Below are 21,089 nucleotides of genomic sequence, written 5' to 3' on the forward strand. Positions count from 1 at the left end.
GTGCTTCCGTGAGAGCTGCCCGCTCATGTTGGGTCTCTGCGCTGCCCTAGATTATCCCTGGCTCAGGAAATCCCCCTGTACACCACTATCCCTCACCTCACAGCACCGAAGCTGATTCCCTTATTAGGTGACTACTTAGTACCCTAAAGCAAATGAAAACGATCACTGGTTCATATCTGTGTCTGATACAAGCCAGTAACAAATGCATAGAGTAGCAAGAAAAGCAGACAGCTGTCTGATTCTAACTTTCATCAGTCTTGAGCTAGAACTTCTGAATCCAAAATCACCTCATCTCTGTTGACAATAATCTAAAGACATTTTTGCATGACTTTGTTAAATCATGTTCTTCATTCTTTTGAATTCAGTCTTCTGGAAGATCATGTGGCAAGGATTAATTCCATAAAACAAAGCAGAGTGAAAATATTCTAATGATAAACTACATGTTTATAACAAAATCCCTCTGTGATTTGAAGATTCAGCAAAAGATATATCAATTCCTACAAAAGTTTCCTATCATCTTTTCATATTCAATCTTATTTAAAAATATCTTCAGGTAAGTTATCCTGACATTAGTCTTTTATGACTAAATTAATTATAATATTAAAGAAAGAAGAAAAAAAAAGAGTAAAGAAAAAAGAGTAAAGCATGACCACTGTTCACTATCAGGATTAGCTTCAAATATAGAGTGTTTTTTTACTTTCCATATTTAGGTTTTAAAGTAAATTTGTCAAAGTTGTTTGCACCTGTTGCAAAACCATGGTGATCTAGTGTTAAAGGTCTATGGTAATCTTTCTTCTAATGGGAGAGACAAGTCTACCAAATTACTCAGCCAAATGTATCATATAATACCTCATTCCTCATCATTCTCATACTATCAAAGTTTTATTTGAAAAAGGTGATCCCAAAAGAGGCAAGTATAGAATGGCTAATGAGAGAATACAGAATTCATAGCTGTCCAACTTGAGTGCAGATCATTCACATGATACAGAGAACCTTCAAAATATGTCAATACAGATTAAGTGTAAATGACTTGTAATATGGGCACTGCTTTTTGAGGATCCTTAAGATTAATAATGCTAGATGTGGTTGATGTTTTTAACACTAGAGCATTAATCCTATTCAGAGTTAAAATTAGTAAGAAAAAGAAATCTATATATTTAAAGTGAATAACATCTAAATAAAACTTTTTGGGGGGGATTGAATTATTGCAACATTCACTGACAGTGAAATATGATTTGCTAATTCTTTTTCACTTCCTTTTTGAAGAACAAAACATAGTAAAAAGTAGTAAAACCCCTTAGATTCTGATCAGGCAAAGTTTACCACATTTAATTTCATACTGTGACTACTTTTACATAAATAAACCTCATCACACCTCCACCTTCCACTCCTCCAATGAATTGTCTTTTAAACACCTTATTTATTTTTGCAATTAAATTATAAACAGAAACTCTGGAACAGAAACTTGTATAACAACTCACTGCATTAAATGAGCATCCCAGGTAAGTTTTCAGGTATTTATTTTAAGACAGAAGGCGGCAACTGATCAATAGTGTTCCCGGAACAGATATGACTGCCTAAAACAAAATGTAGTCTTACTTGTGCTCTGTACTTTTTCAAAAAATTTTAGAAGAAACTGGATGTCTATAGTGCATTGTGCCATACTGCAAATTACCTGTCAGAAGCTTGCATTAAATACTGAACAAGTACAGGACCCATTCTAATCTCACATCACAAACTGAACAATTATTTTTTGGTTATGAAGACAGATTCACTAGTCATAAAAAAGCATAAGTGGAGAATCAGGTACAAAATTACTCCCATGGGAAAATCTGAAGAGATGGACTTTTCCATGGAAATAAGAATTGTGCTGAATGCTTTAGTATTATTGTCAAGAAAATAATAGCTCCACAAAAGAATGCAGAATTCATTTCTAAATCATAGTAGGGAATAGGAGAATATGCAACATAGAATAATACAACATTAATGCTATTGGACCATTAATTCCCATAAATACAGATATAGATATTCATTTTTATGAAGACTAAATCACGGTCACACAAATGCTTTCTAATAGGACATAGTTCTCTGTTTGCAAACATGTTATAGTTACACCATAACAAATGCACATTTTGTTGTATCAGTATACTCAAGGATGTTAAGCAAACAGAAGAAATAAGGCAGGTAGGCACTGTGAGTCAACCTGATGCAAAGCTTTTGTCATTTATCACCTCCAAGAGGTGATAATCACTAGCCTGGCAGGAACCTGTAGACTTTATAGCTGAGTGTCACTTTGGATATTGCAGGACTCAGATGTGGGCATGCCATTCTGAAGATGGTTATGGAATGTAATGACTGAGGGTCGGTTTGAGGGAGGAATAAGTAGTGTAAAGCCAATGATCAAGCCACTTTTTCTAGAAGGGCCTGACACGTAGGATATGCATGATCTATTTCTCACATGATCTTTCAAGCCTCTAGATTAAGAGTTGTGCAAATGTCTACATTAAAGCAGCATTTTGAGGAGGAAGAAAAAAAAAAAGCATGCTTGGGTTTTCTGAATAATGTGTTTCAGCAAATTGATCAAGCTCATCACTGTGTTCTTTGTACAAAGAAGTACTTTGATTTTGACGTATGTGAATAATAATAACAGCTGTTACAAAAAGGATATTAGAAGTAAAAGGTATAAAACCAAACAAGATGGACCAGGTTTCAGGCATCTAATATGCATAGTGCATATCAGAGGAATCTTGAATTCCTTTCAGTTTATGGAGTTGAGTGAATGTAATGAAGACAGTATTCCACCAAAAACATACGTTGGCAAGCAACACTAAAAGCTCAGTCTTCAGCCTTTACTGAAATATATTCTGGTTGCCAAACTGAAAATGTAAATTGCATCTTTGCAGATAAAAACAAAACCCTTTGATTTCCATGATGATAAGAGTGGCATAAAGTGCTACTGAATACAATAAGAGAATCAGGATTTAACATGCAAATAGATAGCAAAACTGTCATTGGCTTACATTAGAAGACTTGGTCCTAAATTATGAGTCATCCCAAGTTTCTAGTGGTAGTTTTAAACAGAACCTATGACTGTAATAAGTGCTATCAATAATAACATATATCTCACTTGGATCTCTGGTACAGAAGCAAACAGTTAAAATTTGAGCTCTCTTGATGATAGATAAAATACTTTTGCAACAAGTTAAGAACTGCAAGGGGATTCACCAATCTGATTTTATGCAATAGTTTGTTAGTTAGGACTCACTTGGACTAGTGAGTAATCAACTTTAAGATTTTTTTCTCCTTCTGGAAAAGGTTCAAACAACTTCTTATCTCTAGAGATTGGTTTTGATCTAGAGATTTGGTTTTGATTCATCAAAATAACTCTCTGTTTCTCTTCCTAATACAGTCATTCTGTAAAGAAAAGAAATAAAAATATACTAGAAGAAAGGAGAGGAGGAAGGTCAGGACTCATCATCTGTAGGATTCTCACTTATGATTCAGAAGTATAAACTCTAGTCATACTTCCACAGATTCTTTTTATTTTATTTTATTTTATTTTATTTTATTTTATTTTATTTTATTTTATTTTATTTTATTTTATTTTCTACAACACTCTTACTATATAAAAGTAGTACCTGGATGTTGCAAGACAGACCCAAGAAGCTCTACAGACCACAGAAGGGTTATCATAGGATTTTTCGTACATGTACAAAAACAGAAGTGCAAATGCCTGATGATGCCTATATAGGAAAAGTAAAATAATATGAAGCTTAAGCTTACAAATGAAATGCTAGTTTAAATATATTTCTGGACTACACATTGGAGTTTGTTCCAAATGCTGTTTTAATTACATGGAACCTGAATATGTCTTTAAAAAGAATCCCCAAATGTCCCATTTCTAACCCATTAGCTACTGAATTTGGGCCTAACTGGACCACCAAGCTAGCAGCTAATCAACTTTTCCATAGTTTGCCCAAATTTCTTACCCTGATATTAAATTTAACTGGTGTTTGGGTGGTAAAAAATAAAATGTGTATTGTACCATTATATATACTTATGTATCAGGAGGACAAAGTCTGAAAGGTAAGGTCTTCTCTTGTGTTCAAATAGTATTTTTCATGGCTTCAGTGGAATCTTTCCCAGTTTGACAACTAATAATCTTACATGATTAATGAATATCTCTGCAGATCATAGCTTAATGCTTTAACAACTAACTTTTATCATCATTCTCTCTCTCATTCCTGCTCTTACTCTAATTAATTGCAGTATGCCTTTTTAGAGGGATATGAATATCTCTTGAGTAGGTAAGGGTTATTTGGCTTTCCATTGTGTCTGTTCTTTGACCTCTCTCAAGCCTAAAGTTCTTGCAAATTACACAGGAAAAATTTGCCGTAGGAAATTACCTGAGTCACAAGATCATCTGGATTGAAAAAGACCATCAACATCATCGAGTCCAACCATCAACCTGACTTATCGAATCCCATCTCTAAACCACGTCCCTTAATGCTGTGTCCACAAATCTCTTAAGTACCTCCAGCGATCGGGACTCCACCACTTCCCTGTGAAGCCCATTCCAACGCTTAACAACCCTCTCCATGAAGAAATTCTTCCTTAATGTACTTCTCTGGAAAAACTTGAGTGCACATCCTCACATCCTATCACTTGTCAACTGAGAAAAGAGAACACCCTTCCTGCTGCGGCCTCCTTTCAGGTAGCTATAGAGAACACTGAGGTCTCCCTTCAGACTCCTCTTCTCCAGACTAAACAACCCCAGCTTCCTCATTTACTTCTCATATCTCTTGTTTTCTAGTCCCTTCACCCACTTTATTGCTCTTCTCTGCACACATTCAAGAAACTCAATGTCCTTCTTGTAGAGGGGGGCCTAAAAATTAACACAATATTCAAGGCGCAGTCTCACCAGTGCAGCATAAAAGGGGACAATCATTTCCCTAGTCCTGTTGACCATACTATTTCTCATGTAGGTCAGGATGTCATTGGCCTTCTTGGCCACCTGGGCGCACTGACGACTCATGTTCAGCCTGCTGTTGACCAGCTGTTGTGGTTTAACCCAGCTGGCAGCTAAGCACCAAACAGCTGTTCACTCACCCTCCCCTCCCACCACCCCAATGAGATGGGGGAGAGAATCAGAAAAAAAAATGAAAGCTAGTAGGTTTAGATAAAGACAGTTTATTAGGACAGGAAAGAAAAGAAAGGAGAATAATAATAATAGTGATAATAGTGCTACTACTAATAATGTATAAAAAAGAAATGATATACAATGCAATTGCTCACCACCTGCTGACAGATGCCCAGCCTATCCCCAAGCAGCGGTCCACTCACCCTGGCCAGCCACCCCACATTAATTGTTCAGCATGATGTCAGATGATATGGAATACCCCTTTGGCCAGTTTGAGTCAGCTGTCCTGGTTCAGTCCCCTCCCAGTTCCTGATGTACCCCCAGCCTCTTCACTTGCAGGATAGCGTGAGAAGCTGAAAAGTCCTTGGCTTAGTGTAAGCACTGCTCTGCAACAATGAAAACTTCAGCATGTTATCAACATAATTCTCATTCTAAATCCAAAACAACACCATACCATACTAGGAGGAAAATTAACTCTATGCTAGCTGAAACCAAGACACCAACATACGCAGGTCCTTTCCTATCAGGCAACGTTCCAACTACTCTTCCCCAAACCTATACCACTTTCACTATTTCATCTTTTTGACTAGTTAATTCTCAAATTTTAAGTTTTTCAGAATAATATAGACCAAAAAGAAATCTAGAGGGTAAAGGAAGAAAAAGGAATATGAGAGTTACAGAATTTTGTACAGGATTCATGAATGGATTTAATGACTACAGCTATATTTTAGTATATGCATTTGACAACAGAAGTTTACTATGTATATATTTATATTTATGCACACATATATATACACATATTGAAAGGATGTAGAGTTTTCTATCATCTTTAAATATGTTTAAAACACAGCATATCAACAGTACTTAAATAATATGCTGCCTTTTTTTGTTTGTTTGTTTTTGTGCAAGCATTCAATTATAGTTTCTGCAAAGGTCAGAGGGATATTTGCCAGACATATTTAAATTTCTCTATAGACAGAGGAAATATGAAATACTCAAAACTTAAAAGTAATAATAATCTCACAGAAAAGTTAATGTCTCTTGAAAATCTATTGCTTATGATTAAAGCAGTAGCCTGGTAACATATTTCAAAGGGTAGAATAAAATCTATCACAAGCAGTATGTGGGAAAGCCTCTCATGCTTGTGTTGTTTTGCTCCCCAGGTTATTAAGAATTTTGATACTCTGTGCTGTTCTGAAAGCATACAGCCAATATATTCCCTTCTCTATACAACCAAATGAACAAAAAGCCACCCCTCACTTCCTGTACAATCTAAGCAGATATGCTGATAGGGAAAGTATTTCTGGAAGTCAGAACATTTTTAGTTTTGTTCTTGGTCAAAGAGATGGTTAAAACTACTGTGCTACAAGACAGTGAAAAAGATTATATAGATAAAAGATAATGGTTGGCAGGAATAGACAGAGACACCTTAAGTCATGATTTTGTGCAGACATAGAATAATGAAGTGTTCATTTTGTTAAAAATAACATTTGACTGTTATTCTGTTTATTTTTGTTTGTGTTTTTCTCTTTTGAATATGTGCATCAATTATCAAAGCTATATTTATTAAATGTATTGTAAACCACATGTGCACACACAACTAATATATGTACATAGACTCCATTAATAAAAGCTCAAAGCATCTAAAAGCCTTTTCATAAGATTGTCTTTAACATACCTCAAAGGCACTAGAAAGTACTCTTATACATTCTAAAGCATATGGAGCTGAAGGAAAGAAAAGCCAAAGACTTCTCAATACGAAAAGAATTGCAATATCAGCTTTCTTAGAGTACCTCTTTGTGCTTTTGTCTGTTAACACTACTTTGCAACTGAACAAAAAAAAACGCTTTACCTTGGGGCATCACTGTATTAATATACTCAGTCTAGTATACATTCTCTGCCTCACTCCCCAAAGATGCCTATAAGATCAGATACCAAATCTGGGAGAGGGTAAATCCATAAGACTGAAACTTCCAGAACAAGTGAAAATAGACCCTGAAAGCCTCTCTTGGGATAACCTCCAGATAATTGTAAAGGTACTTAGATCAAGAAGAGGACTATTCTGAACTCAGGACTCCTTTTTTGCCGTTATATCTACAGGGGAAACAATTATCAAATAGTCTGCCTGGTTGGCTCGTTTAACCAAAAATGTGCACTGTAAGTTGTCTGCAGTAACTAAGGAAATAGAGGACAAAATGAATTTCATCTTTCTGACTCACTATTGATGATCCTCTATCTCAACAAGTATATCTTTATACTTAAAGTTAGATCAGACCAACTCTCCAACAAACTCCATGACCACACGTTTACCACCTGGTAAACATTTTTACTGTTTATTGCACGTTCTAATGACAACTCTTAGAAAAGTGTCAAATTGACATGAATGTATGGCAGAAAGCCTCCTAGATATTCAGGTCCTGAAGAACATGAATTTCCATGGTCTTGTCTGAAAACCTTTTAATCCATGGAAAACTGACTTTTGCTTTTAGGTGTAGAAATTCTTCTGGTCATTTTTTTATCTATTGGTAAAATGACTGTCATTCTGGAAAGAGTAGATATAATGTCTGAGACATAATTTTGCTGAAGAAATATTAAGGTGTAACAAGTACATCTATTCTTGGAATATATACATATATATATATATTTAAAGCTCAGAGTAACAGGATTCTGTGTTTCTCTACCTGCAGTTTTGGAATATTTGAAAGTTCTTTGTAGTAAAGGTAAAGTTCAATATCACCAATTAGAATCTTCCTATCCCAAACTTTTTTTTTTCTCTTTTTCTAAAATAACAAACCTTATTCTTTTATTTAATTTTTTTGACACTATTTTTTTATTATTCTGTTGAGCCGTTTGACCTTCTCTTACACCTTATTCTTTAGAATGTATGCACCATTATAACACAGTGCAGCAGCTGGTAATTAGCTGATGGACTATTACTCTGCGTCCTTCCTTTCTGATTTAGAAAATAAATAGATGCAAACTGTTGAAACTTTTTCAAATGTTCCTTTTCATTTTAGAAAAAAAAAAATACTGTCCCTTGCTTTTCTCTTTTCTTCTTTTCTTCCCTCCCTTTATTTTGGGTTCTTTTCCTCTTTAAATTTACAAAACAGTAACAAGAAGTTTCTAAATTTCCCTAAAAATTATACATACCAAAGGCAATGTTATGGCACACTTGAATGAACTGTTTTGATTATCATAATATGGGTACTCGGCACCTTCCAGTGTTAAACTAATTTGCACTAATAATAGTATAGCAAAATGTTAGTTCTGTTCAACTGTTCATATGACTTCTCTCAAATAAAGTACTGCTAATTAATACAATAACGAATTATAATACATACAGGAATAACAAGTCTTTGTAAAACCTATTTACCAATTAAAATAGAAATGATTCTCTCATTAAACAACACTTATGTAATACAGCACACCAGATCAAGAAAGAAGTGAAACATATCCTCTTTGAATCAGGACATCATTAGTCTTATTAGTAGGTATTTCTGTGTATAACCAATAAATGTGTTTATTGAAGGAGGTACCTGATACCTACAGCTTGCATCCAAATACTATAAACTGATTTTGATAACTTCATGATTATCATGAAACTTATTATAAATATTTCTGGAGTATATATTTCAGGGGTTACTAAAATGCTTAAAAGAGCAAGGCTGGATCTTTCTTATCTGAAGATTTGAGCTTTGGGGAACAGAACAAAGCATTTCTGACAGGAGAATAATAATGCTTTCAGGAATGGATGAAGCTACTATCTCTGCATTTCAATGTAGAAACTGTAGGTGAAAGTTACTGGTGTACAGGCATTTTTTGAAAAGTATTGTTACAAAGAACAGATACATGGTCATAAATGCATTAAGAGACAAAATAACTCAAACTCAGGATCTAGCAGCTGGATATAAGACAGCCCAAATTACATAAGAATAAAATATAGTATTAGGTATTCCATACCTACCTATTTCTGCACATTTTGTCAAGACAAATCTATCTAAAGATAATATCGAGTGGAACAGGGTTGAATTCTGCAAACTTGGATGCAAAAAATAAAGCTCTCTTATTAAAGATTTAAGGATGTTACTTGAGAAAAGGGAAAGGCAAAATATAAGGAATTTTTTTTTTTTCTTAAGAGAGAGAGAAAAGAGAAAAAATGAAAGGTGAAAATATTTCTAGATCACAGAAACACTGACTATTTTATTCTCTGGCTGCATGAAAGAGTTTTTAGGTAAAGATGTAATTTATATCTTTGGAGCTCTTTTCTTTTACCTGAACAGTACAAAAAGGTCCATTATGCTTGAGAAACTGGTCTTATATTTACACATTTCTGTAAGTTTGACAGAATAAAACTTAGGAAAAATGTATATTTTCATAGGACAGTGCTGGATTCTGAATATTCGCACACATGCATCTGCGTATCCTACTGTCCTGTGTGTCAAGGGCTACAGGTTTTAAGTTATAAATGATTTACAGAGACTGAAAGAGTTCCTACTATGTCTAGACAAATGTATGCTTCAATGTTCTCATAAATGTTCTAGGTGGAGCATCCCAAAAACTTCACAAGGTGATTCCTGCTGTGGCATTCAAATTTTGGACTCTAAAAACTTCTGTTTTATTTTAGCTACTGTTTTGCTTTTGTGTTCACATAATTTTCATGTTTTAGATCTCAAACCAAATTCAATGGGGAACTTCCTACTCAGTTACAGAAGCGTTCCACCAGACCAAGAGAGAGAATTTTTTCTTTTTCATCCTATGCTTTATGAAATTCATTTTTATGGGTGTTCCACTTAAAAATATATTGCACTGACATCTAATTAAATTGATCTGTACTATGATCACACTGAGATACTTATAATTCTTCACGTTAATTGAAGCATTGACTTTCAGTTCTCCATAGAAGTCAATAATTATTACATGTCATGGTTCAATATCAGTGGCGGACAACCTACTAGAAGGCTACAGAGCAACAAGTTTTCAACAAATTGTGCAATATTATCCGCAAGTTGCAGCTTGCATCTCCACTTCTCAGGGCCTCTGATAGAATTCAGGGTCTGAATTTCTCTGCAATATGTAACTGTGCTGGGGTCATAAATATCTCGTATATAGAATAACTGTTTCTTACAGCTATGTATATAAAACTATGGTTGCACCTCACAAATAATTCTTTTATTTTTTTTTCTTTTTCTCTTTTTTGACCTGTGAAATAAACGAATAGAATTTATTCTTGATGGCAGAAAATTTGAAAGACTTCTCCATGAAGATTTTATAATTGGGTCACTTTTCCATAGAAAGATAATTATATCTTTTACCTGAGACAGCTGTAAGCTTTAAACAAAATGTCTTCCATCTAAGTAAGATTTTTTTATTATTATTTTTTTTTTTTTGCTAATATTTTACTAATTAGCAGTGCTCTACTTACCTTGTTTCCACTAGGTCAGCAGTAGTGATTAGAACAAATTGAATGCAGTGAGTTAGGTCCTGAAGGATGTTATCTTCAAAATCTTCTTTCTGGGCAAAGAGGAAGCACATCTTATATATAAATAAGACAAAGTTTATTACAGTTACAGAAAGTGAAAGAATAATGATGCAGTTAAAATTGTTCAACACATATTTTTTAACTTCTCACCCTTTTCCTGGTGTTTTGCCCTCTCTTTACCTGCTCCTCTAGGCCTTAATTCAGTGGTTTCACTCTGACAAGGGGATGTGTTACAGTGAATTATCAGCATCTGGTCTCCTTCACTAGGAGGAAGATGAGGTTCATGTCAATGGCTTCTTCTTCAACCCCTAAGATAAACGTAGAGTTATTTTTATAAGTTTGCTAACGTGCTTTTACAACTTCCTATTTATCCAAGGGCCTATAGCTGCAGGTTACATCCGAATTTACTATATATTGTGACCTTTATGGACATTAGATGCTACTCCTCTGTTCTGTTATCTGCAAAAGCAGTTCTTTCCAGCTCTGGGCCTCCATTTCTTTATCTGACAATGGGCTGTTGCTCATAGCCATGGTGTTTCCAAGGCCAGGCCTGTGACTCATCCGCTATCATCCCATGCCTATACTGCATGCCTCATCCTGTGTCTCAGCTTCCCAGGCTCTCTGCTGTCATACCAGGCCTGTATTTCACTACATCACTGCGCTAGAGTTGTAAATATCTAATTCTATGTGGAATAACTCTCACAGCCAAACCAAGTGAAACAAAGCTACATGCAGATTGAATTCAGTCGTAATGCCTTGGAAATTCAGTGCAAAGCTTATGGACTGTTACCAGGAATGGCAAAACCCCTGTATTACAGGGCTACGTGGTTACAAGGAGCACTAGTTTACACAGGACAGATGTGAAGAAATGCTTCTCTGCATACATATAATTCTAGGAACCAGTTCAGTAGAAGCTGACATGGAAAAATAAAATGAGCCAATGCCCAATGTCTGCTTCCTTGAGGTATTAGCAGTGATTTTCTCCATTAAACAGCAGGAATGACAAAAATTATATTTGCATGTTTTGTTTTTTTATATATATAATTTCAATACATAGATTAAAATAATACAGCGCACTAAAATAAAAGCAGAAAAAATTAAATATGAAGGGAACAAAGCAAAAAAAAAAAAAAACACTGGAGCAGGGATATTAAAAAATGGTCACATAGACAGCTGTAGGACAAATAACATTTTAATGACAGATGCAGGCTTGAAACAGTTAGCTCCAGTTCACCTACCGATGGATTAAATTCTAGCAAAAAGACGATGTATACAGTTGCCTTGCAGCAGTGTGTGACTATAGCTTTGCAGTATATACTATAATGTCTGATAAGAAGCCCACTGAAATCACAAGAATTCCACAAAGACAAGAATCCAGCTCATATGTTCTTAAGTATCAGATTCTCATGAAACTCTTCACATGGACAGAAGGGCTGTGTCATAAGTCTGAAGCCCAAATTTAGCAGTGATTTTTCATTAGAAAATATATATTTTTTTAACGGCCCCATATTGTCTGTCAAAAGTGAATGCTTCTTCTTGAAGAGTTCAAGAATTAAGCCAGAGAGGGTGTACTTTCTTTTGTTCACCAGAAGATAGAAAAAGGATATTTAGAGCATCAGAAGATAGTGAAAATACTACATTTAGAGTATCATATGTAATTAAATAAATTAATTAAATGAAAGCACTGTCTCAAGGTGCAGAAGGGGGTAGTCAATAAACAATTACTATTTTCCTGCACTGCATGCTACTAAATTATCATTTTTACAGAATATAGTCATTTATTTATTTATTTTTCTTGATGGGGAAAAATATTTCTTTAACCCACCTCCCTTGGATATTCTTTAAGGGTATATATATGCACATTTGTCAGATAAACTACATGGTATCAGCAGCAAAGTTTGGGCACCTCATTCTTCAGGCAGTTTTGAAAAGGTAGAAAAGGTTCGTTTTTGACCTTCTTTAACTGTAACATAGTGAAATTAAAATTGTACAATACTAATTCCTGCAGCTCAGAGAAATACAATTATTCTGATAATTGTTTGCATCTACTGCACTGAACAATATGATTTCTATGAAATTCCTTCCTTCATTTCTGAAATCCCTTAACTGCTTAGTCAACAAGTCCAATTCTGTGTAAATATTAATTATTTAAATTCAAAATCTGTTGTATATTTTGTTGTGCTTTCATTTTCATTATATTTTTAATGGACATAATACAACAAGAGAAAGCTTGAATTTTTCAGATATTTATATAGTAGAAATAGTAAAATACTTTTTTAATTTTGAACCTTTTTTATGAAATAAGGGCCAGGAATATAGAGACAAACCTTTTCAAATAGGTCAAATATCTTTCATATATAAAGATTTAATGCAGAAAAATACACATTATCAGTAAATAAAATGTTCTGTTGTGAAAATAAAAGTCAAAAATTAATTGTATTCTTTTTTCAACTTCATCATTCATTTAAAACTGGGGTGACTTTTTGCTCTGACTCTAACTAGGCAGTCTTGTATCCTGCAGCTTGAAATAGCCATGTATTATTTTATTGTTTTCATAGAATCATAGAATCATAAAGGTTGGAAAAGACCTTCAAGATCATCTGGGCCAACCATCACCCTACTACCAATGTCACCCACTAAACCATGTCCCTAAGCACCAGGTCCAACCTTTCCTTAAACACCCCCAGAGACAGTGACTCCACCACTTCCCTGGACAACCAATTCCAATGTCTGACTACTCTTTCTGAGAAGAAAAGTCTCCTAATTTCCAACCTAAACCTCCCCTGGTGCAACTTGAGGCCATTCACTCCAGTTCTATCACTAGTCTTCTGTGAGAAGAGGCTGATCCCCAGCTCCCCACAACTTCCTTTCATATAGTTGTAGAGAGCAATAAAGTCTCCTCTGAGCCTTCTCTTTTGCCATACAGTCCTCTTTTTTAGGCTTGTAATTTATTTCAATAATATTCATAAATGTTCATAAATATAAATCTCATAGATGTGCATAACATTTCATAATAGTTGGCATTTTCTATGCCTTGTTGTAAAATGAAGAGATCCAGAAGTATATAGCTTTTTTTGCAGAGTTTTTTTCTTTGTTTGAGTGGTGTCACTAGAGTTAAATATCTGTAAAATCTTAAGTACTATTTTGGGTAATATACCACTTAAATGAGTAGAGGCAGTACCTCTCATGATCATAAAGATGCAGAAGTGCAACATCACCTTCTTGATACCTATGATGTCTCTTTTGCAAGTCTATACAGCCTTTAATCCTTCCAAAGTTAACTAATGCACCCATTTTTGTTTGTTTGTTTGTTTAAACTGGAAAAATATTTGAGAAATGAACACTATTTCATCTTCATTTGATTTATTCATTAGTGCCGTATCTGTGCCATCTCAGCCAAGCACATACAATTCTTATATGCTACTATTCTCCAAAGAACAGTTTGTGGGAGCTATGAATAAAGCTCTGGAGAAATCTCAGTGCTTTCATTTCTCTCTTAATATTTAATATTTTGAGAACTGTAGATATATGAAAAGTGGCAACATAGTAAGTTTAGCACAGTTTTTGCTACGAGGTAAGCAGCAAGAACTTTGCTTATGGTTTATAAGGTTTATAAAGTTTTATTTTGGTGTCATTGTATACTACATTACTATGTTCCTCCTTAACAATTCCATTTTCGTTCTTTATATTATCTTATAATATTTATGTTACATTATATTTATTATTTATACGTTACATTATATTTATTATTTATAATATATTATTTATATTTATATTATGATATTATATTATTATATGATTGCATTTTCTGCTTTCCATTGTTTCCTAGACTATCAAAATCCAGTGAAAATTATTTATAGTAATCTTTCACTATCTACTGAACTCTGCTTAGTGGGCTTGAATCATGGCAAGATTTTATTTCTTTGACTACCTACATGGTATTTTAAGAGATAAACCCTCTATTCCTCCCTTTGATTTATTATCGGGAAGAGCAATGTCTCTCAACAGGCCAACAGGCAATACTTTCTTCTTTTCCTTGGGCACTTTTCAGTTTTCTTCACTTCATTTAAGCTAGAATGTATAAAGCAGTTTGATTCAACACTTCAGTGTTATATACTCATTAAGTAAGTAAATTAAAAATATATTTGGATGAAAAATCACTATTCTCCCTTCTTTGACATCTTGGATTTTCTTATTCTAACAAAAACAAGTGAATGCTTGTTTGTCCTGCAGAGTTGAACAAGCTGTAGACTAGAAAGGGATAAATTATTTTGTTTTCATGAATCATCAGAAAAATTGGCAGCCTCAGTCCTGGTCATGAATCTTTTTAATGGGCAAAATACCCCATTTTAATTAGCATATGCATAGTAACATTGATCCGTATGTCTGCTGCTCTTTAGCTTATTTTGGTAGAAGCAGGGTTCTATTCTTTATCTCTGTCTTGTTAGTTTCTCTACTCCTAAATGGTTTTATTGCTAATAATTAACTCATCTAAAATTCCCTGAATATTATTGCTTAGTGTTTTTTTATGTATTTACTTTACAGCTTCTTCTACTAGATGTGCTACAACAGAGAAAGTGGTGGCTTCGATGATATCTGCAAACCTTATCATGTACGATTCAATTTTTTTAAGTTTTTATAGCAAGAAACAATAGTATGTGGCAATTTACAGTTATTTTTGAGTTTGCTAATCTTTGCTGTAATATCTTAGGAAGAAAAAAAGACACGTTTTACAAAAGTTTAAAAACTGGAAGAATCTCATAGATTGTCTTTCATTTGAATAGAAGAAATAGGGCAGTGAAGGAAAATTTCTGAACATACAAAAAGCCATAAAAATTTTAAAATGTTAACAGAAAAAAAAAAAAGAAGAAAAAAAAACGCATTAGAAAACAAAATGAATCCTGTCTAAAGGAAAAAATAAAACACACTCACACCTTGAGGACAATATATTAATCACCATTGACTAGAAGGGTAGACTAGTTTTTGTATGGAGTACTGTGACTGCAGAATTTCATAGACTGGTATTTGTCTCTAGAACACCATTAATAGAGTCTATGGCAAAAACAGTCATGTTCCTCATAACTCTCATATTTTATGTTGCTCAAGAACAGAAACTGAAGGTAATGAAAGAAGGATACACAGTGATATACAGGAGGTATGAATAAATCTCAGCTATTGAAGTGCAGGATAGCACTGTACTGTAGACAGTACAATAAAAGTATTTTCATTTGAGGAAAAAAAAAAAGAAGAAAAAAAAAGAAAAAGAATTGTGTCTTGTTAGGACAGCTGCATCCTAATATTAAGTGATGCATTCAAATATGGTTGATTCTGAATGCTGAGGGTTACATTTGGAATCATCTCCAGGCATCTTTTCTTGGTGCACAGAGGCAACAGAAAAAAAAAAAAAAAAAAAAGACAGAGAGAGAAAAGTAAATGAGTTTAACTGGAAAAAATAATGTGTAGTTAGGTAGAAAAGACAAATGCAGTAAAAACTGTTGTTTCAAAAATAGTTGATAAATCTATAACCAAAGAACCTCCCAAAGCATAATTCATCTCACTTAGTTTCTATTTCAATTTTAGGAAACAATGTGTCATACCAAATTGGACAGTTATCAGTTGTCTCAAAAACAGTCTAAATTACTACCTTTAAAAAGATATTCAAAATTTAGGTGGTTAGGCAACATAAATAATGCTAAAAATCACAGGGAGTTTCCTTTTGCCACTAATACCAGGTTAGAAGTCTCAGTTGTCCAGTGGCAGTAGCACAGCAAAAGAAAACCTAATCCTATTCAGTATAAAATTAACAACCAACTACAATCAGAAGCATGTTTCAGAGAATGGAAAAGGACTTGGGAGTGAAAGGGTAAGAGGAAGCTGAAATATCAGATCAAAGAGCAGGTACTGCAAAATTTTACTAGTAGCAAAAAATACTGGATAATAAATAATATCACATAAAGTCTTCTTCAGAAAGTATCAAAGAGGTTTCTTTAGTACCAATTTAAATATATATATTTGTTTGATGTTTCTGTGCCATGTCAGAGAACAGTATAAAAAATAACGTGATCATTTCACTAGTTTAACATTAGATCAGAGGACTTCTTGTCAATAATATGAGATTTAAGTCAGGCGGAAGGAAAATATCGGAAACATTTGTACTGGTTGCAACATAAGAACAAGCAGAAGTCATAAAAAAGTAGCATAAGCAGACATTTAAGATGATCATGTGACTGTTTTTCAGTAGTTGTTTTGTTTGCATATTGGGATTTTGTTTTGTTTTGTTTTTGTAGCACAGAGAACAGCTTAGACACAGTAGTCTGCATTAATTAAATGGAAGGAGAAAATGCTTTTTAAAGCTTGAACATGCATACTTGACTTAAAGAGAAGAAATAGAGATGGCAGAAGTGGCTGTTTTAACCCCACTCATCCTCAGACACAATCCGTGAAGAAGGCATTGTAATATATTGCAACCTTTTGCATATTTAATTTTACAGCATATTTGGGAGACTTAATTTAAGATGAATTCAAAGATGAAACACAATAACTATCATTTTAGAAACATTCTAGAAAAGTCCAATATCATAAAAGCAAAAATTCTGGGAAAAAGGGGTATTAAGTTCTGTATTCTCTTACAATAAAATCAAAACTTTGAATTAGGTTTTGTAAATTTTGTTATTTCATTTGTTCCTACTCTAGTAGTGCACACTGGAACAAACTGGTCATGAAACAACTACATATCAAGAAACAGAAATGTTATCAGTAGAAGATAATGGTTCTCCACTCCCATCCTATATTATGCTATTTCTACTGTAACGAATACACTCTGACAAAAATATGGAAAATCTGTTTCCTACATTGCTTTCCATAAGCACATTCATTTTGTTGAATGCCACATACACTACTGCATCAAATTTGTTTAATTCTCACATGCTATATTGAAAAAAATCTGAAAAAAAAGCTCAGGTTATACGCTGAATGCTCAGACAGATGTTTTGACCCTGATGCTCTTATCTAAAATATGCTACTTTCTGCAATGGTTTTCCTGTCTGGTGTATGAGAAACAGTTCCATCTCCAGTGACAACAACAACAAATATATATATATAACCCTATTTTTGTTTTAATAAATTGTTTTGGCATTGAGTGATGGGGGGGGGGGGGGGGGGGAAGAGAGGGGAGGAAGGGAAGGCCCATGGTTGGACTGGACATAGTTGGGCAATGAGATGGAGCATGGTCCTGCTGTGGCCTCGCTGGTATGGTACACAGACTGATGGCTACGGTGGGGCTGAAATGTGGGTCTGGGGCCTGGACAGAGCCTAGTGGAGGCCCTGGGAAGAAAAGTGGGGTTACTCTGGTCTGATAGTGCCCTCAGGGCCCAATATACTAGAATGGAACTAGAAACATTGAAAAATAAAAAATAATATATGCCACCTTTCATGTCCCCTTGTCAGATATAAATAATAGTTTATTTTTTACCACATTCATTTTTAACATTTTTGCTTTATTGTAAATATATTATTTCAATTCACAGGTTTGAAATTCTATTTCTTCCCTTTAATAAAAAAGATAAAAATAAGCTTCATAAAATGCATTAAAATAGTTTTATTCAGTATGTTTATTTTTACTTTCTGCAATGATCACATATAAACATATAATGGCAAAAACACTGGACAGAAACACTTAACTGAGAGGACCAGTATCATTTAAACACTTACTGCTATTTAATGCCTTGCAGTGGGACCAAAAAATCAATCTGCAGTGTTAATGTAGTCATGAATTATCAGATGTAATTATCCACTACAATTAGAGGTATCAATTTTTCAGAAATAAATTATCATTTTATCACAATCTCTTATCAGCTGTATATTTTTCTATTATGGGATCTAAAGCCACACAATGGCAGAATGGATATCAGATGATTAAGATGGAGAAAAGAAGAATGAGAAAGAGATAATTGTAGATGATGTGAAATGAAGAAAATGAATAGAACAAATGATATATTTGTTATATTTGTCATATTCATGTAGTAGCAAATATGTTAGTCCACTAACTAGTAAAATTATCTTGGGTATAACCACCAATCTGAAAAATAATATGAATGAAAAAGCAGAGCATTCAAAAAAAAAAATCTTTTAAATTCACTCCTAAAGAGTCTTTTCCCAAACACTTGGCTGAGAAATTACTCTTGAGAGAAAACAGAAACAAAAATAAGAGTGTAGCATATATTGGCTTATCCTAAATGGCATCAGTGCGATCCTCACAGTTTTTCAGTAACAAACATTTTCACATAAAATGTGAATACGTTATCTCTAAGTAATCCCATGTGGGTTGTCTTTCTTTTTATAAGAATGTGTCTTATAGGACAGCTGCAGCTGGCCTTATGAACAACTGATTTATATTGTTTAATCTATGTTTACTGCTTAGTTTGCAATTTTGTACTTCTGTAGATATTAGATATTACCCAGGTAATATTAGTTAAACAGTGGGTTTACAAAATTAAAAAAAAAAAAAAAAAGTAAATTCTGTATAAATTTTGAGGTGTAATTACAAGCTTGTCAAAAATCTTCAGTAATTAGATCATTTATCTAAACTATATTATATATTTTTTACCATTGGCAGTAACTGTAATTCCTCAAAGTCTGGGTAACCAAACTCCTAGAAAATGATGACAAAATTAGCATAAGCTGTGTTATATCTCATCAAGTAGCTCACTGTTGAGAGGAGGCCCAGAGAAACTTAGCTGACATTAGTTTCCACCTTCTGTCTTTCTTTGATTTCTATGAGAAGGAAATTTGTGTGCACAAAATTAGAGGTCTCCTATTCTAAGTCATCACAACCATGACATGCGTTGCAGCTTTTACTTTCTGTACAATTTAATTTTTTTTACATTTTTACAATGTTTAAGTCATGAACTGAGATTTCTCTGCTCACTTGATAGAGGAGAAACCTGTGCAGCTACAATAAAATCCATTCCAATTTTTGGTAAAAAAGAAAAAAGAAAAAAAAAAAGAAAAAGAAAAAAAAGAAAAAGAAAAAGAAAAGAAAAGAAAAGAAAAGAAAAGAAAAGAAAAGAAAAGAAAAGAAAAGAAAAGAAAAGAAAAGAAAAGAAAAGAAAAGAAAAGAAAAGAAAAGAAAAGAAAAGAAAAGAAAAGAAAAGAAAAGAAAAGAAAAGAAAAGAAAAGAAAAGAAAAGAAAAGAAAAGAAAAGAAAAGAAAAGAAAAGAAAAGAAAAGAAAAGAAAAGAAAAGAAAAGAAAAGAAAAAAAGAAAAGAAAAGAAAAGAAAAGAAAAGAAAAGAAAAGAAAAGAAAAGAAAAGAAAAGAAAAGAAAAGAAAAGAAAAGAAAAGAAAAGAAAAGAAAAAAAAGAAAAGAAAAGAAAAGAGTAGTCAATAATACCAGTAATAACTGTAAGCTCTAGTAGTCTAGACTGAATTTCAAGGCCATAAGCTGAATTATCTCCACTACTACCAATTTATATGTGAACAGAAGAATAGATAATATGCAAGAAAAATCTGGGAACATAAAGCAAGCAACAATCACATAACTTACAAATTCTGATGTCAATAGAAATTAGAACATAAGACATTTCTAGTGGTAGAAATGTGGCTTTGTTTAATAGGTTAAAATAGTGTACATAGCCTAAAAACTATTCAAATAGTCTAAGGAACATGCAGTTTGGTATAGGATTTTTATTATGTTCATTAGCTATGCTCAGTTAAGCAGTCATACTCTCTCTCCTGTCTGTGCAGAGGCTTTAAGGCAAACACTATGGCTGTCTAATTCTTCACAACCACACCCTTTATGCTGTAAATTTTACTTTACTTCTTCATGTGGAAAAAAAGGAATGAGTCTTTATGTCTTTATGTAATTAATTAATAGTTTAAATAATGAATAGGACGTTAGAAAGGCGTTCTTTCATTCTGCCTTTTCTTAAGTAGCACTAGACCATATGAGGCAGGAAGGATCCATTCATCATTTGGGTACAGAGAAGAAAAAAAAAAAAAGTTAAAAAGAAAAAAAAGTGAATTGGATGTTTCCAAGACTTACCCAATTTCTTTTTGGACTTTGTATTTTATAGATCTGAATGTTATAGCCCTTAACACAGCTTCATACTTGGCATGGCAAACTTGACTACTATATATGTCTTTAATTGACTCCTTGCAAAGTAACTTTCACAGGAATATCCATTCCTAATACTAGCAGAAGGAAGTGCTACATTCAGAAGAAAATAATCAGTTTTATCTAAGAAAAGTGGTATTAATTAAAATATTTGATAAACGTGTCCAGAAGGAAGTATAAATTCAGCTGAATTTGGAAGCTGCAAACCTTTGATTCCCTATGAAGAAGACAACAGATATGGAAAAATCTGATTAAGAGACTATGAAAAAAAAAATAAAAAAAAAAAAAAAAAAAGAGGAAAATAAATATTCATGATTATGTTTAAAAATAATATTAATGTTCTCAATTGTTGAAGAAA

At 33.4% G+C, this 21,089-nt stretch overlaps 2 long non-coding RNA genes across 2 annotated transcripts in view; one reads left to right on the forward strand and one right to left on the reverse strand.

Moving 5' to 3' along the window:
• Nucleotides 1-7,398, reverse strand: part of LOC125180532 (uncharacterized) — a 75,651-nt gene extending 68,253 nt beyond the window's left edge. The window contains exon 1 of the long non-coding RNA XR_007159141.2: nucleotides 5,296-7,398. This is a non-coding gene — a long non-coding RNA (uncharacterized lncRNA). The remainder of the gene's footprint in view (nucleotides 1-5,295) is intronic.
• The window catches only part of LOC125180533 (uncharacterized), a 43,337-nt gene extending 26,120 nt beyond the window's left edge, over nucleotides 1-17,217 (forward strand). Inside the window, exons 2-3 of the long non-coding RNA XR_007159146.2 lie at nucleotides 15,165-15,231; nucleotides 16,907-17,217. This is a non-coding gene — a long non-coding RNA (uncharacterized lncRNA). The remainder of the gene's footprint in view (nucleotides 1-15,164; nucleotides 15,232-16,906) is intronic.
• The last annotated feature ends 3,872 nt before the right edge of the window (nucleotides 17,218-21,089 follow it).

Source organism: Anser cygnoides, chromosome 4 (assembly GCF_040182565.1).
Source record: "Anser cygnoides isolate HZ-2024a breed goose chromosome 4, Taihu_goose_T2T_genome, whole genome shotgun sequence".
NCBI lineage: Eukaryota > Metazoa > Chordata > Aves > Anseriformes > Anatidae > Anser > Anser cygnoides.